Genomic DNA, 18,231 nt, shown 5'->3' with positions numbered 1-18,231 from the left:
TGTTCAGGAATATAACTAATATAATACTGCTCATATGTACAAGAATATAACTACTATAATACTGCTCCTATGTACAAGAATATAACTACTATAATACTGTCTCCCATGTACAAGAATATAACTACTATAATACTGCCTCCCATGTACAAGAATATAACTACTATAATACTGCTCCTATGTAAAATAATATAACTACTATAATACTGCTCCTATGTACAAGAATATAACTACTATAATACTGCTATGTACAAGAATATAACTACTATAATACTGTTCCTCTGTACAAGAATATAACTACTATAATACTGCCTCCTGTGTTCAGGAATATAACTACTATAATACTGCTCCTATATACAAGAATATAACTACTATAATACTGCTGCTATGTACAAGAATATAACTACTATAATACTGCCTTCTATGTACAAGAATATAACTACTATAATACTGCCTCCCATGTACAAGAATATAACTACTATAATACTGCCTCCCATGTACAAGAATATAACTACTATAATACTGCTCCTATGTACAATAATATAACTACTATAAAACTGCCTCCTATGTACAAGAATATAACTATTATAATACTTCCTCCTATTTACAAGAATAAAACTACTATAATACTGCTCCTATGTACAAGAATATAACTACTATAATACTGCCTCCTATGCACAAGATTATTACTACTATAATACTGCTCTTATGTATAAGAATATAACTACTATAATACTGCTCCTATGTACAAGAATATAACTACTATAACACTGCCTCCTATGTACAGGAATATAACTACTATAATACTGCTCCTATGTGCAAGAATATAACTACTATAATACTGCTCCTTTGTACAGGAATATAACTACTATAATACTGCTCCTATGTGCAAGAATATAACTACTATAATACTGCCTCCTATGCACAAGAATAGTACTACTATAATACTGCTCTTATGTACAAGAATATAACTACTATAATACTGCTACTATGTTCAAGAATATAACTACTATAATACTGCTCCTATGCACAGGAATATAACTACTATAATACTGCTCCTATGTACAAGAATATAACTACTATAACACTGCCTCCTATGTACAGGAATATAACTACTATAATACTGCCTCCTATGTACAGGAATATAACTACTATAATACTGCTCCTTTGTACAGGAATATAACTACTATAATACTGCTCCTATGTGCAAGAATATAACTACTATAATACTGCCTCCTATGCACAAGAATAGAACTACTATAACACTGCTCCTATGTACAAGAATATAACTACTATAATACTGCTCCTATGTACAAGAATATAACTACTATAACACTGCCTCCTATGTACAGGACTATAACTACTATAATACTGCCTCCTATGCACAAGAATATAACTACTATAATACTGCTCCTATGTACAGGAATATAACTACTATAATACTGCTCCTATGTACAAGAATATAACTACTATAACACTGCCTCCTATGTACAGGAATATAACTACTATAATACTGCTCCTATGTACAAGAATATAACTACTATAATACTGCTCCTATGTACAGGAATATAACTACTATAATACTGCTCCTATGTACAAGAATATAACTACTATAACACTGCCTCCTATGTACAGGAATATAACTACTATAATACTGCTCCTTTGTAAAGGAATATAACTACTATAATACTGCTCCTATGTGCAAGAATATAACTACTATAATACTGCCTCCTATGCACAAGAATAGAACTACTATAATACTGCTCCTATGTACAAGAATATAACTACTATAATACTGCTCCTATGTACAAGAATATAACTACTATAATACTGCTCCTATGTACAAGATTATAACTACTATAATACTGCTCCTATGTACAAGAATATAACTACTATAATACTGCCTCCTATGTACAAGACTATAACTACTATAATACTGCCTCCTATGCACAAGAATAGAACTACTATAATACTGCTCCTATGTACAAGAATATAACTACTATAATACTGCCTCCTATGCACAAGAATATAACTACTATAATACTGCTCCTATGTACAAGATTATAACTACTATAATACTGCATCTATACATGACACTGCACTCTATATTAAGATATGGACTGGATGGACTTAATCTCGTCCTCTCCTTCTTTTATCTTTATAATGCAAAATACCCCTAATTCCTGTATTCTTAGCGCCGTCTGACCCTTCATCCTTTCTGTAAATTATTACTGTAATACAATAAAAGTATGGGATTATAATAAACAATACACAAGAACAATAAGATCAATATGTATCATAAACATAAGATTGTAGGGTGCAGTTTTTGCTTTTAGATCACCTTTAGGGTTGAGCGAATCAAAGTATCCGAAGTGGACTTCGATCCAAATTTCAGGGAAAATCCATTTTGCTGCAAAGTCAAATTTCCTCGTGCTTCGTGGTAACAAATCAATTTTCCCTGAAATGATGAATGAATAAATAAATAATTCATACTCACCTCATCCATTTGAGCGCAGAGGGCCCCGCCACCATCTTGATTGACGATCCCAAGCAAAATCTCTTGCAGGGATGATGTCACCAAGCCAGCCAACATGATGACGTCATCATGCAGCACACAAGATTTTGTGCGGGAGCTTCAATCAAGTTGAGTATTTTTTTTTAAACCGATTAATCCCTAAAAAACCCTCTGGTGCTGCGATCAGAGATGAACGTGGCATTTGAGGGGTTCAATAACTGGGGGGGCGGCGTAATCGCCGTTCCCCGTCATTACACCAGCTACTCAGAAATGCGCTTCATGACAAAGTAATTCGTCACACAGCGAATTTCTTTGTTAAATTCGGGTAGGCAGCTAAATCAAATTTTTGTAAACTTCGCTCATCACTAATGAACTTGTTACTGTTGACCCGCGGTCGGTCTTCTGCGTCCCCTTTGGTTACATCTGTAAAGAATAAATCAAGGCAACTGGACTTACTGTAGATTTATTAAAAAGTTTTCAAGAAATCTACAGTAAGTTTAGTTGCCTTGATTTATTCTTTACAGATATACCATGACCTGGATAAATGAGAACCTTCACAGACTTTTGGTTACAGTTTGTAGCTTTATTATACGATTCTATTTTTGGTATATAGTTTGTGTGTTTACAGGGAGTCTTCCCTCTTCTTATCTCAGGATGAATCTTTATAATCTATAATGTATGTAGGACTCAGTGCCCTGATTACTGTAACCTTGATAAGACATCTTCCTACTCTGGACTTTGGAGCCTCTGTGAGATATCTACAGGAGCATCACTGATGAATAAAGAAAAATACTGGTCTTATAGGTATGATCCCATATTACATGGCAAAAGTAGAGAGGTCCATTTTGGTTAATTTTTTGACAGTGCCCCTCCTCCAAAACTCCTTTAGCAATAGAGTGTATTTGCCATGTCCTGCTTAAAGGGGTTATCCATTGTGGACAATCCCTACTTGACAATAAACTTTTTACAAAGTTTCTTTGTACTCGGACCCCCAGCAATCAGTAGTAACCAGTGGATAAACATGGCATTGAGTATTACATAGTACCTTAAAGATCAATATTTGGGAGTACTATATCTCCTATATCATGGAGAGAGCCTTAATCAGCATAGCAAAGCTGGAAATCTGGGAAGAATGGGATGCAAATGAGCTCTTAACAAGCTCTGCATCTAATGCCACCAGATATAAGGTAACTATCCTATAAGTCAGTGTTCAACCTTTTAAACAGGCCTTGAGACATGACTTGGACAATAATTAAACCAGCAGCGCATTTGCAGACAGCTGTTTCTGGTTGATTGGCTTAACTGGGTGAAAGATCTAGGTCAGGATTTGAGGAATACAATATCTCCTTATGGAGAGCACCTTAAAGGGAACCTGTCACCAGGATTTTGGGCATAGAGCTGAGGACATGGGTTGCTAGATCGCCGCTAGCACATCCGCAATTCCCAGTCCCTATAGCTCTGTGTGCTTTTATTGTGTCAAAAAAATGATTTGATACATAGGCAAATTAACACAAAAGAGTCATATCTTGCTTGTGTGACCAGAGAAGAGTCATATTTTCAAGCTCTGACTCATCTCAGCTTAATTTGCATATGTATCAAATCGGTTTTTATACACAATAAAAGCACACAGAGCTATGGGGACTGGGTATTGCTGATGTGCTAGCGGCCATCTACAAACCCATGTCCTCAGCTCTATACCCAAAATCCAGGTGACAGGTTCCCTTTAATCGGCTTGAGGGGACTTATAGGCCATACATGAGGGGTCGTTGATCCAGGGAGTTATTCTGATTGCCTGATTGGAGTCGGGAAGGAATTTTTTATTCCCCTAAAGTGGGGAAAATTGGCTTCTACCTCACAGGTTATTTTTTTTGCCTTCCTCTGGATCAACTTGCAGGATGACAGGCCGAACTGGATGGACAAATGTCTTTTTTCAGCCTTATCTACTATGTTACTATGTTAATATGAAAAGAAGGGAGTTTGTTCAGCTTGTCTTGATGGTAATCCAAAAGCACTTTATTCAATATTCAATGTAAAAACATCCAGGTATAGAATGCAAAGTCTACGCGTTTCGGGCAGAAAACAGTTTTAGCCCTTACTCATGACTGTTTCGTGCTTCAACATTGGAATCCCAAGCAGGTGAGAGCAGCTCGAATAATGTTTATCTTTGAATAATATGTTACTATGTTCCTCTGGAATTCTGGGAAGAACAGGATGCAAATGGATTCTTAACAAGCTCCGCCTCTGATGCCACCAGATGAAAGGTAGCTAATCCAGATCAATGGGATGTTTGAGCAGGCCAGGTCCTCCAGAGCAAAAGACACTCCTTGCAATTACTCTTTCTCTGGCCAAAAGTTGAGGACCATGACCCATTCCATCAAGACATCCAGAAATCACCCAGAATTGCTCTTTCTTTTCAGTGGAATATAGCATAAACTCACTACTTTTTGCAGTCTACTCCTTAGGGCTGTCAAAATAAAATTGGCACTGTTGGGAACTACAGTATGTATTTTGCCTTCCCATCACTCATAGATGATATGCCCTTCGAGTCATGCTCGTCTTGCAGGGTCGGACTGTGAACTTAAAGTGGCCCTACGTTGTAGGTGGGTCCAAACTGACAGAAGTTGAGGTAACAGAAGTAGGTCCAACAGACCCAAATACTACAGTACAGAACAAAATACTGCAGCCTGCACCACGCTATGAAACTGTATCATCATCCTGAAGATAGCGATACAGTTGGTGGGGACCTGCAGCTGCTGGCCAGGTGCATAAGTGCCTGATGCTTCAACATAAATTAATGCTTAGAGCATCAAATCTTTATGTACCTGGCTGTAGGCCATGAGAATACTTGGGTGGCCCATGGGGCATTGGCCCACCGGGAAATTTCCCTGTGGGGCCAGTCTGCCCCTGCCTTCTATGCGAGATTTTGAGACCATTAATGATTTTATTTGGATTATTGTATTTGAATGTCATTCGGACTTTAATTATGCTTGGTTTGTATTCGGTGTAATCTACAAGGCACGGTACATCAAGTCAGCTCCAGTTCTGGCTTTCCAATTACCCTCCTTTTTAAAAAAAAAAATGAGACACCTCCTCTTTTTAGGTACGATTCCCTATAAAAGGACAGATATTCCATTTTGCTGCTCACCACTGAGGAAGGGGCAAGTTCGGACCCCGAAACGCGTATGGTTCTAGCAGCTATTTACATTTAATGGATTTTACACTACCATATCTGTGGAGAAGAATACAGCTGTACTTCGTTTTCAAGTTTAAGAGGCGCGCGCCCAAGCGGTGAAATCATCTTAGCCAACCCGCACCTTCCCCTCCGATCACGTGGATAGTCTCCGATCACATGACCTGGATCACGTGGGACAAGGCGGAAGGTCCTGGAAATAGACTCGGCGTCTGACCGAAGTATCCAAGTCAACTAGAATCGGACTGAGCTTCTCCTGGAGGGGTAAAGTACTTATGGTTCAAGTATCTATTACATATATCGGTGTTCATGCCACCCATCAGCTGCTATATTGCCCTATAGCATATAGGAAGTAGGCTACACCTTCCGTCATATAGGTGTACATCTCATACAGAGATCTCTGCTCCACCTAGATACCCTGATTGTCGGAAGGTTTTGTAGCTCACGTCATTGTTGACTCAAACAGACCTATATTCTGAACTAGAGCCTTGGCTGCTACTGCATAACCTCAAACATTTGGAGCATCCAGTGACTTTTATATACATTTTTATATTTTTATTTTTTTATCTTTTATATTTTTTTCTATGGTGCCATATGTGTGATGCAATGTTTTATCTCTCATTTTGTTCTTAATGATTGTTTTACAGTGATCTTCTGCAGTGGACCCTATTACTGCTATCACCTTGTGCTTTTATACTGTACAACCTTTTTGTCCATTAGGCACCAGGTAGTTGAGTGCCCCCTACCATTTTTACATATCTGCCCAGGTGCATAAGTACCTGATGCTCCTACATAAATTAATGTTTAGAGCATCAAATCTTTATGTACCTGGCTGTAGGCCATGAGAAGGCTTGGGTGGCCCATGGGGCATTGGCCCACCGGGAAATTTCCCTGTAGGGCCAGTCTGCCCCTGCCTTCTTGTGATGCTTGAACTCAATTGGAAGTGTGGACTCCAACTCCATTGGTCCATTTCAGCTGATTAAAGGGGTGGTCCAGCTTTAGAACGGACCTTCCATCTCCCCCACTATCAGCTACGGTTACCACATGCAGCTATTCAGGGGTATACAATGGAAACGTAGCATCGCCTGGTGGTCATTCCCATAGCTTTGGTGAGAGCAGATCATAGATGTATAAGGTCTTGAGCGAAGGACCCTTGAGAACTCCCTGTGCCCTAACATCTGCCCAATGGAAGTGGAGGTTGTCTTGATAAAGCAGCCCATATGAGGGTAATTCCCCAGAAACAGGGCTCACTACTGTCACACAGCTAGTATTATATTATGACTGGATCCTGATGTTCCATGTCTAGTAAATCATTCACCAGCAGGCCATTTATAGGCTTATATTATCATGTGAATGCCCTATGCAGCGTGGTGGGCAGGCTCTGTGCTGGGAGGGGGAGGAGGAGCTTAGCTGTCTCCTGTCAAAGGAGGATTCTGAGTTATCTGTCTCTAGGGTGTTACCTTTCATAGTAATCCTGCCTCTGATGATAATGGTATGACTTTTGTCATAAGTGTCCACAGCAACATTTGAAAAGTGATAGAAAGGCTCTGTAATCCATGAAAATCTACAATATTTCATTTAAAAAAAATTTATAGTGACAGTGTGCTCTTTGTGATGTCCACATCTTACTCCTACGTACTGCACACAACTGGGTCTTCCAACGGGTTAGGTCTTCTGATAAGATGGTGGCCAGTGTATCCATGAACAAATCCACTTAGAGACCAGAGAGCAGTCTGAGGTTTTACTATAATTTTTTTTTTATGTCAATAAGAAATTAGGTTTAGGAAAGTTTAAAGACCAACATTTGCACTTTTAACCATGTGGAGGTGTTTGATTTGGTCCCACGGTGGCTTTAGTTGAGGTCACTACAACATAATCCTGCAATGGCTGTGTCACCATGGAGCCACAACCTCATTATTCAGTTAATTGTTGAAGGGCATCTGTCAGCAGTTTTGTCCCTATGACACTGGCTGACCTGTTCAATGTGCTCTTGGCAGCTGAAGGCCTCTGTGTTGGTCCCATGTTCATATGTGTTCACATTGCTGAGAATAAAAGAAGCTTTAATATATGCAAATGAGCCTCCAGGAGCAATGAGGACGTTGTTGTTGCACCTAAAGGCTCAGCTCTCTCTGCAAATGCCGTGTTCTCAGCAATTTAATTGACTTTAGGAGAAATCATGGCCAGTTGTGATCACGTTTACGCTGCCTGGTCCTGTCAATCAAAGTGCAGTGGGCATGGCAGTTGCAGAGAGAGCAGAGCCCCCATTGCTCCTAGAAGCTCATTTGCATATATTTAAACTATGAAAACGGGACCAACACAGAGGCCTTCAGCTGCCAAGAGCACATGTAACAGGTCAGCCAGTGTCATAGGGACAAAACTGCTGACAGATGCCCTTTAAGTCATATTTACTAAGCCCCTGAGCTCCCTCTTGTGGTGGCTAAAGGCACACAGAATTTTATCAGTCCACTCTATGTCTGTGCAGAGGATTTGGAGCTCTGTACCAGAAAACAAAACAGAGATACAACATCTAGAATTTATCTAGGAATTTTTCTAGGACTTACATAACAATGTCCTTACCTGAGGATAGGTCATCAATATTAGATCAGTGAGGGCTTGACACCTGGCACCACCACCAATTAGCTGTTTCGGACATCCACTGGCTCTGGAAATAATACAATGGACAGAAGCAGAAGGCTCCATCCGCTATGCTGTGGCCGTGCAGGGGTACTGCAGCTCACCTCACATTCATGCAGAGACTACACACTGGATACAGCGGTATACTGTATATTGTGTGGCACAGCTCGGCGGAGCTGATGTGTTTTATCCTAATGAGAAAGATTTCATAATAAGGATTTGGAGAAGGGACAGAGGGATAGCAGAGCAGGGAGAGGCTGGTGCTGCTACTAGGGGGTCATACCATGGGGGAGTAATAAAGCCCACCATAATGCCCCCCCAGTAGAAATAATTCTCCTTATAATGTGACAGTGCAAAAAATACCCCCTTGCCCCCCCCCTTCTTCCCCCTTATGTGTCTTATGTCTAATGCCTTGTATCCCTGTGTCGTGTTGTCCCCATCGGGGTTCCATTGCATTTATATACCTGAAGTTGATTTATTGGTATGTTCTATAAATAGACGGTGTAACCACTTGCAAATTTTTATGGTCCTCTAATTGTATGCATCTATATGTACACAGCCTCGACCTGCAATCGGGGTCTGTTTTTGTTGAATCACATCTTTTCTTGGCTCTTCCTAATAAAATTATTTTAACAACAAAAATACCGCCTTGTAATGCCACCAGTTGAGCTAATGTCCCCATAATGTGCCAGTATAAAATACCCCTATATAGTGCCCCCAGTAAATGCCTCCATAGTGCTCCTCTCCCTCCTTCCTTCTAGTGCCCCCCATAATGTACCAGTATAAAATGCTCCAGTAGATGCCCTCAGTGTCCCCCATAATTTGCAAGTATAAAATACCCCTTCTTAGTGCCCCCCGTAGATGACCCCATAGTACTCCTCTCCCCCCTTCCTCATAGTACCCACTATAATGTGTCCCAGTATAGAATTCTACTGTACAGAGCCCCCGTATAAAACACCTTCTTTGTGGCCTCAGTAGATGCCCCTATAGTGCCCCCAATAATGTGCCAGGAATAACAGCCCCCCCATCATGTGCCAGTAATGACAGCCCCCTCCTTGTGCCAGAAATGACAGCCCCCTCAATGTGCCAGTAATGACAGCCCCCTATTATGTGCCAGTAATGACAGCCCCCCATTATGTGCCAGTAATGACAGCCCCCCATTATGTGCCAATAATGACAGTCCCCCATTATGAGCCAGTAATGACAGCCCCCCATTATGTGCCAGTAATGACAGCCCCCCCCCCCCCCATTATGTGCCAGCAAGTATGCCACCACCTGCTGGTTCAGGTTCTGCTCCAGGTCTAGCTGTTGCTGCTGGTGAGTAGTTTCGTCACTAGGGGGGTGAAGAAAGCTGCTCATCAGTGACGCTAGACTCAAGTTGCTGCTGATGGAGCTGGTACAGCTCCTGCCCCCCCCCCCATCCCGCCACAGCAGCCATGGCAGTGGAACGTGAGCGCAGAGGGCCCCCCGGTCAGACCTGCACATAGGCAGCGGCCAACTGATTACATAGGATGTCTCTATAGTAGTTCAGTTTGTCCTCCCTCTCAGCTCGTGTAAAAAATGCCACTTTTTTAGACCGGTAGCGAGGGTCCAACAAGGTGGAGAGCCAAAGGTCATCCCTCTGCAGAATGGTAATAATACTGTTTTTTTCTACTAATACACCCCAAAAAAGGCTGCAATTTTGTCACTTCACCGCACAACGGCTAACAAGTCTTTTCTTCCCCACTAATACACCCCATAAAAGGCCTTAGAACATATTACTGTACTGCTGAACGGGTCGGCTAATAAGACGCAGAAATATTTCCTAGTAATAAACCCTGTTAATGGCTGTATCACACAGCACTTTCACCCCAACAACAAGCAAGGTTTGCTGGAATTACAGAGGTATCATCTATTGCAAATCTAAAAGCAGCAGAATGATTCCTCCCTATACTTTCCCTACACCTTGAATAATCTTTCCCTGCTTTTGCAAATCGTTTTTTCAGCACAATGAAGTCTTTCCTAGCACTGTCCCTAGCGCCTGCTGACGTCTCTCCCTGCACTAAGTGCACTGGCAAATGGCAGAATCCAAGATGGCTGAGGCTATTTATAGGGCTGTGACATCACAGGGCTGGCTGGCTGCTGATTGTGGGTGATCCCTCGTTCCCAAAGTTCTTTGCTCCATGTCCTAACACGTGCAGTAGCCATACGATTCGTTACCACAAAGCGTGAGCAAATTCGGATTCGTCGCAAATCGAATTTTTCCTGAAATTCGGATCGAATTCCACTTTGTCAACTTTGATTCGCTCATCTCTATATGTCATGAATGCCTGATAGTCGGGGTCCCATCTTCGGGTACATGGGTGCTGTAATTCCAGTTGTGTTAAGCAAAATGGCAGGTGATGTCCAAAAACACGAGAGATCTACGGAAAACAGCCAAAATCTTGCTCCTCGTGACTTTCCCACAATCGGCCTTTACTCACAAGGGTCACAGTCAGTATTTCCTCCTGACAAATATTTATCCTCTAACCGCGGCCTTAAAATAAGAAAATATATGAATACGTGGATTTACCGGGCTCTGCTGTGTAAACCGTGCATTAGCGCTTCTCATACCAGGAGCGGGTAACAGCACACAATTACTCTCTATTCTTTGTGCCAATGAGATTTTCTTGGATAAACATTAGGTCAGAGATGACATTCGTTGGATCTCATGTATTATCTGTATACAAAGGATAGGAGAAATGTGAGGAGGTCGAGGAGGATCTACTGCAAAATCTGTAACAGCCCCAGCCTACCATGTGTCATTTAAATAAACCACGTAAAACCAGTTATTGCTGGTTTGGTTATTATTATGCATGAATCTATCATTAGATCCCATCATGTGGAATCTGCAATAATATCAGACCATGGCCCCATATGGGTTCCCTTCACAACAAACATGTTTCCAGCCACAAATATATACAATGTTAGGGCTCATTCCCACGGCCGTTGTTCGGTATGCGGGCACAGGCCGTGTGCACCGCGCATCACGGATGCGGGCCTATTCACTTCAATGGGTCCCACAATCCGAGAGGTCGGTACGGAAAGGAGGCATGGAACCCTAAGGAAGCACTACAGAGTAGTGATGGCCAGTTCGCAGTGTTCGCCTGCGAACACATGCGGACTGCCGTCCAGCAATGCACGGGTAAGCCCTTACCTGTGCCTGTGCCGCGAGCCGGTCTGAAATCAAATGCGGTCAGCGGGAGCAGGCAGTTCCGAGAACAGCCCGATGAAGGCCCCGGCGGCTGTTCTCCGAACTGCCTACTCCCGGTGACCGCATTTGATTTCAGACCGGCTTGCGGCACAGGCACAGGTAAGGGCTTACCTGTGCATCGCCGGACTTGTGCGTCAAGACGGCAGTCCGCATGTGTTCGCAGGCGAATCACTGCTACAGAGTGCTTCTATGGGTTTTCTCTCCATGCCTCTGCACCGCTAAAAAATAGAATGTGTTCTGTTTTTTTGCGGTGCGTATGGATCACGGACCCATTTAAGTTGAATCGGTCTGGATCCACCATGGCAGCCGCACGCATGGTGCCCATGTATTGGGGACTGCAGACAGCCATGTGAATGAGCCCTTAGACTGAGGTTCCTTGGGTCTACCAAAGGAAATGGTTCTGAGAGTCTCCCCCCTACCCCTATCCACAGGGCCGTCTTTAATACTGATTGGACCCTAGGGCAAAAATTTACTTGGGCCCCCTGGATCCCGCCTTCCCGCCCTGATAGCATGCACTCACGCCCTCCACCACAACACACACACAAAAAAATTCCACACACCTCGTAGAGTAGTCTCCCTTTAGCGCTGTCCAATCGCAGCGCAGCGCGTCACAGCCGAGGAGAAAAAAACCTCCCTCGAATTTGCGCCATAAGTTTTGGCACACAGAAATGGGCGCATGTACGTAGCAGGTCAGGCCTAGTCCCTAATAAGAAAACGAGGAACATTTGCAAGAATCCCCCCATTATATAAGGTATGCCCATAAAACATGATGGCGATGGACAACGTCTGGGACAAGCTAGCACTTTAGTCAGACGCGTACAGCTCACGAGGCGTACATAGGGGTATATGGCGCACGCTACCCTGACTGACACCAGACTTTGTGCATAAAATGGAGTTCTGACAAAAAGGTGAAACCTTTTCCCATAGCAGTTACTCTTAGAAAAATGAGTCGTAATCGCTGGGAGCAATGGCGCTGCTTTCTGTGCACTAGTTTTATACACCAGTAACACCAGTATGGTACAGGTCAGAAGGACTGGACCCCAGTAAGGAGTAACAGAAGAGTGCAGAGGTGTGGGACACTATGTGAGGCACCAGCACTGTATGAAGTGGCCACAAGCTCCTGTGCTGCAGGACCAGTACACATATGGCAGATGCCAGAGGTATTTACCCACAGTATGCCGCCACTACAGCCATTCCTTCAGAAAAGCGCGCCCTGCCAGCACTCCAGCGACTTCCATAGAGGTGACGCAGCCTCGCTTACCTTTGCAAGTCGAGGCAGGAGGTTGTAACGCGGCGTACCCAAAGGACACGGGGGAGGAGGAGCAAGCAAAGTAAGTCCTTCACCATGCGAGCCATGCCTCTCACATAGTGAAGGATAGGATCGGGACACGAAGCTGCCTTGGGCCCCCAGGAGCAACTGGGCCCGTGGCAGCTGTCCCTTTTGCCCCGCGTCAAAGACGACCCTGCCCATCCATATAGAACAGGCTATCCTTCATCATACCATTGAAAGAGATCCAAGTGGGACCAAAGTCAACTCTAAATCGGTTGTCTTCTGCTGGATCTTTAGGACCTATTATTGTGTCAGAGCCTCAGCTTTTAAGGATCTTCTAAAGCTCTGATGAACCAGTCCACCAACCTGATAGCTGTCACTAAATAGTGTAGTTAGGACTCATCAATCAGGAACATTATTGGGGACCAACTCTTTCAAATAAACTATTCAAAAAAAAATTTTGAGAAATTTTTGCAAAATGTATGTAATTTGCATGACTTTTCAGGTATTTTTTTTTTTACCTTGGGCATTAAAGGACATCTGTCAGCGGATTTGCACTTATAAAACTGGCAGACCTGTTCCTTGGCAGCTGAAGGCATCTATGTTAATCCCACGCTCCTTTGTGTTACACTTTAATATACGCAAATGAGCCTCTACACCTTTACACCTAGAGGCTCAGCTCCCTCTGTAACTGCCGCACCCTCTGCACTTTCATTGACAGGGCCAGGTGATATAACATTTTCACTGCCTGAAAACACTGACAGACGCCTTTTAAATTGTCTGGCACTTACACAATATATTGTGAATAATTTGTAGCTAGTTAAAAAAAAATATAATTTATGCCTATTACACTACAGGATGTGAAATGATTACAACATTAAAAACCATAACTTTATAAGCAAGTAGTTAATATTATGTAACAATGGAAAGGAAATTAAAAGGGTACCGCCATGGGTCTCATCACTACCCCAGTGATAAGAAGGTTGAAGAAAAATAGGACCCATTTCTGGCGCTGTAGGCATATATATATTATATGCCTACAGCGCCACAAAGTGGTCCTATTTTTCTTCAACCATCAAGTTGACTACCCCTGAAGCTTGTGGCGACGAGACAGGATGGGACCAGGCAGGCTTCCCCTTCGGCTGGTGAGGACAATCACCAGCAAGGCTTCTATAGCTGTTGTGACTCCTATATTTCCTATTATTTTTAGTCCAGATGTACTGCACATGAGGCGCTGTTTTTTGTCTTTTTTTGATTTCTATATACCCCAGTGATAAGAATAGTGCTTCTTTTAGATTTTATAATATTATAATAAGCTTTCTGTATGGATAAATCTGCTTTACCCCCTTCAAAGTCAACAACAAAAACTATAGCAAATTTTATTGATAGTGGAAAACTTGGAACTGGGTGCATCCATGTCACTTTCGAAGCATCGGCCATCTGTTGTGACACTGAGAAGAGATGTGAGATGGCTCTTGTTGGAAACTATGACTACATGTATTGCTAGTATTATTAAAGGGGTTGTCCAAGTTATATTCATTGATGACCTATCCTCAGGATAGGTCATCAATATCAGATCGGCTGGGGTCCGACACCCGGCACTCCCGCGATCAGCTGCTTCCTCTTCGTTGTTTACCTGCTCGCCGTTGCATCTGCAGCGGTGAGCCCACCCAAGCCGTCCCATTCATTTCAATGGTATGTATCGCTCCTATACAAGCGTGTCTGTGCCTCAGCCTCCTCTCCAGCTCCCTAGATAACGATTATGTCATCATTTGTTATTACTGAAGCCGGACCGGACCGTGTCCCTGATCCACTAATGTATGAACATTTGTCTTGTCTCTACAATTCTGTAGCATCTATTATTATGGCTCGATGTTGTGCCATTCCTTTATTATTTCTACTAAAAGTTATGAAAGAATTGCTAGCAGTCTGCAGTAAGGGTACAGAGGGGAGGTAACCAGTTGGGGGTGTGTACCTGCACAGTCTGAAAATGGCAGCACTGATTGGATAGAGTGAGTCTGTGCAGGGACACACCCCCAACTGGGTACCTCCCCTCTGTACCCTTACTGCAGACTGCTAGCAATTCTTTCATAACTTCTTGTAGAAATAATTGAGGAATGGCACAACATAGAGCCATAAGGATAGAAGCTCAAGAATTGTTATTACATGGGGAATGCATGAAGCTATTAAAGTAGTGAAAGGTCCTCTTTAAGGTGCCTTTCCCTCCACCCCTCCTTCACAACATGACGTCTAAAGTTTCCTAACCCATTGACAATATGTAGTTATATCCAGATGATCAATCCAGGTTTTCCATTTCTTAAATGCCGTCTTTGGGATCATGAGAAATAACCTATGCTTTAATGCACCATTCAAATAAGAGATAGACCATTAGGTCATTATCAAATACGTTACTGGAGCCTCCCTGAAAATATCCATGCGTTTATGACGGCAAAAGCGTTGAATCTGGTGATACAGGAAGTTGTGAGACCTCTTAAATTGGAATTTTTCTTGGAGTTCCTGAAGCGTGAGCCATCTTGATCCTGTGCTATGGAGGAGATCCACAAATTTCTCTATTCCCTTCGGACGCCATTTCACAAAGAGCGTGCTCTCACCCCATGGAAAATCCACTTTGTGAAGCACCTTCCAAGTGACTAAAGTGCCCCTGATTTGTACCGATCCCTTAATATGAGGAGGAAGGGAAGCCAAGTTTGAAAAATATAATATAATTTCTTGGTTTAGGTCTTGGGATACAACAACTACTATATAGCTACATAATTGATATTTCACTTCAAAGCTGCTCAGTGTAAGGCCAGCTTCCACTTTCTGGGTGCTTACACTTCTGCATAAAGACAAAAATATTTCAAAAATAAGATTTTTCTTTCCTCATTTTGACCATGTATTTGTGCTTGCTTACTCTTTAGTATCTCATGGCGACGGGTTTTCTCGTATTAATGCCTTTAGTGCTTCTATATAATGGTAACTAACAAGATTTCTCAGATTTTGAAGTAATGTGGTAGAACCACCTCTGCCAGTAACTACTGACAAACTAAAGACCCCTTTACATGCAGGCGACTGTCGGGAAGGAAGTGTTTCTCACGACAATCACCTGCTCGTCATTTACATGCAGCGATCTCCTTCACAGTATGGGGTGGAGTGATCACTAATGTCATCGCTCATCCCCATACAGAATAATTGTTTGCCAGCAGTAGAGTATGTTAAGACACCATGATCTGCTGCCGGATAATGATGACTTCTGTAGAACTGTGATGGCCAACCTCCGACACTCCAGCTGTGGTAAAGCTACAACTCCCAAGATGCAAACTTGCTTGGCTTTTCTCATAATTCCACAGAAATGAATTGGCGGCACCTTTACACAAGCAGATTATCGGTAACGAGTGTTACTACAAACGTTTGTTAGTTATGATCTCCCCAATATTCAGGCACTGCAGAGGGGCCTTAAACTAATAATTTGGCTAAGAAACTAAGAGAGATGGTATCTGGTTACCATCATGATCAGTTTTGATCAATCATGGAAGCCCGGTTGATCTGTTGTAATGGACTAGTCATTGAGTCGAAAGTCAATGGATGGTAGACAACTACTTTTCCTCATCTTAAATATAATGTTTAAAGTGTAGCTGTCATGTTTTCATCAAAAAATCATAATGGAGCAGCATTATGCATAAAGCAATCTTTAGTTTCTTCAGATACCACTGTTTTCCTTGAGCTTTTCCCTTAGTTACGGTTGTTTTGAATCCTACAATATGAGGATCTTCTCAAGATGGTTCCTATGCCAGTTCTCTGAGGCCAAAACTGCCTTCCCTCACTTCCCATACACACTTCCTGTAGCCAGCAGCTTCCTGCCAGCCAATCAGATTGGATTACTGATAGACACGCCTCCTCACTCTGAAGCCTAATGCAGGCATGCAGTGTGGAAGACCGCCCTTCCGTCTTCTGTTTATACTAAAGGGAAGACAGACAAGCCATAGTAATGGTCTTTTAAGGGACCAGTGGAAAGGGACAGAGGACATTAATTAAAACTGTTATTATAAGGTAATTACAGATCTTTTGGCAATCATTGACAGACTAGCTCAGATAGACATGCCTAGCTCTAATAAAGCAAATAATATGACAGTTAGACAGCTGTAGACATGTGATATTTTCTGGATCCCATGGGTAGGAGGACAATCTGGCAAGACTTTAAAGGCAGACAGATCAAAAAAGTTGTATTTCAACTCATCTCATTGCATTGTCATCCCCAAGCAAGTGGTACCATGGGTGGCACCTGAGTGGCACCTAATGCTTATGTCTCCATTAGTAATAGGATTTACTATTTTGCTTGTGCGTGCATCTTGTATGTTAACTGTAGCATTTTGTGGTCCACCGATACAGTTGTAAATAATTATTTTACAAAACTTAGTATATCTTAGACCTGGTTAAGGTTCCATCGATGACAGAAAACAAAACTTATCCATTCTGCTTCCTCTTTGCATAGCTGTGGTGAGTAACCACATCTACGTCTTATATCTACAGATCTCAAGACATCCATTCTTCAGCTCATGCTTCATATTTTTTATGTTTCGGTTTTTCAATGCGTTTTTTTCTTGAAATGGGTCAGTCCAAAGGATCTTAAGTTTCACTCAAAATACCAAAAGCAATGATAGTCAAATTGGGTAATGTTGGCACCATCTTGGCAAACATCCACCACTGAGGAAGCATAATCATTAGTTAACTATTGCCAGCTACCATTTGCCAGACAACCATCTCTCCTGACCTTCATAAACATGAAAGCTTCTCCTCTTTAAGAAAAAAGATGGTGCCAGGCATGGTGCCATCTTCGAAAGTGCACAACTATCAGTCAGTGAGTAGCACAAGGGAAAAAATAAGGGTTCCAATCGCTAGGATATGCCCCCATTGTCTAATAGGTGCTGGTCCCACCTCTTAGACCCGCACCTACAATGAGAATGGAGCGGGGAAATGAACAGAGGGCGCACTGCGCATGTGCAGCCGTCCCTTCATTCATTTCTATGGGGCCGCCTGAAAATAGCTGAGCACTGGCTCGGCTATTTCCGTCTGCCCCATAGAAATGAATGGGAGCAGGGGCTGCGCGTGCACGGTGTGCTCCCATTCACTTCTATGGGAGCAGCGCTTGGTGGTGAACGGACCCCGGGCAATCCGGGGTCCTCCAGCCACAGCCCTCCCCGCTCCGTTCTCATTGTAGGTGCGGGTCCCAGAGGTGGGAGCATATCCTAGCGGCCACCACTAGAGGGCCCTCAGTGCATACTTGAAATCAATTGAATTGTATGACTGCTCAGTATGCAGTAAGTTCCACCTAGTGGTGGCTGCAGGTGTTGAAAATTTCATCATTCAAATCTATAATTGTGCATGGGACTTGG

General features: G+C 42.6%; 1 protein-coding gene across 1 annotated transcript in view; it reads left to right on the top strand.

The window, feature by feature from the left end:
- Positions 1–18,231, top strand: part of SCIN (scinderin) — a 139,822-nt gene that overhangs the window by 14,246 nt on the left and 107,345 nt on the right. The gene's annotated exons all lie outside the window — the stretch shown is intronic.

The sequence above is a fragment of the Bufo gargarizans genome, chromosome 5 (assembly GCF_014858855.1).
Source record: "Bufo gargarizans isolate SCDJY-AF-19 chromosome 5, ASM1485885v1, whole genome shotgun sequence".
NCBI classification, from domain to species: Eukaryota; Metazoa; Chordata; class Amphibia; order Anura; family Bufonidae; genus Bufo; species Bufo gargarizans.
The sequence above is the reverse complement of the archived record's forward strand: the minus strand, read 5'-3'. Positions and strand labels throughout refer to the sequence as shown.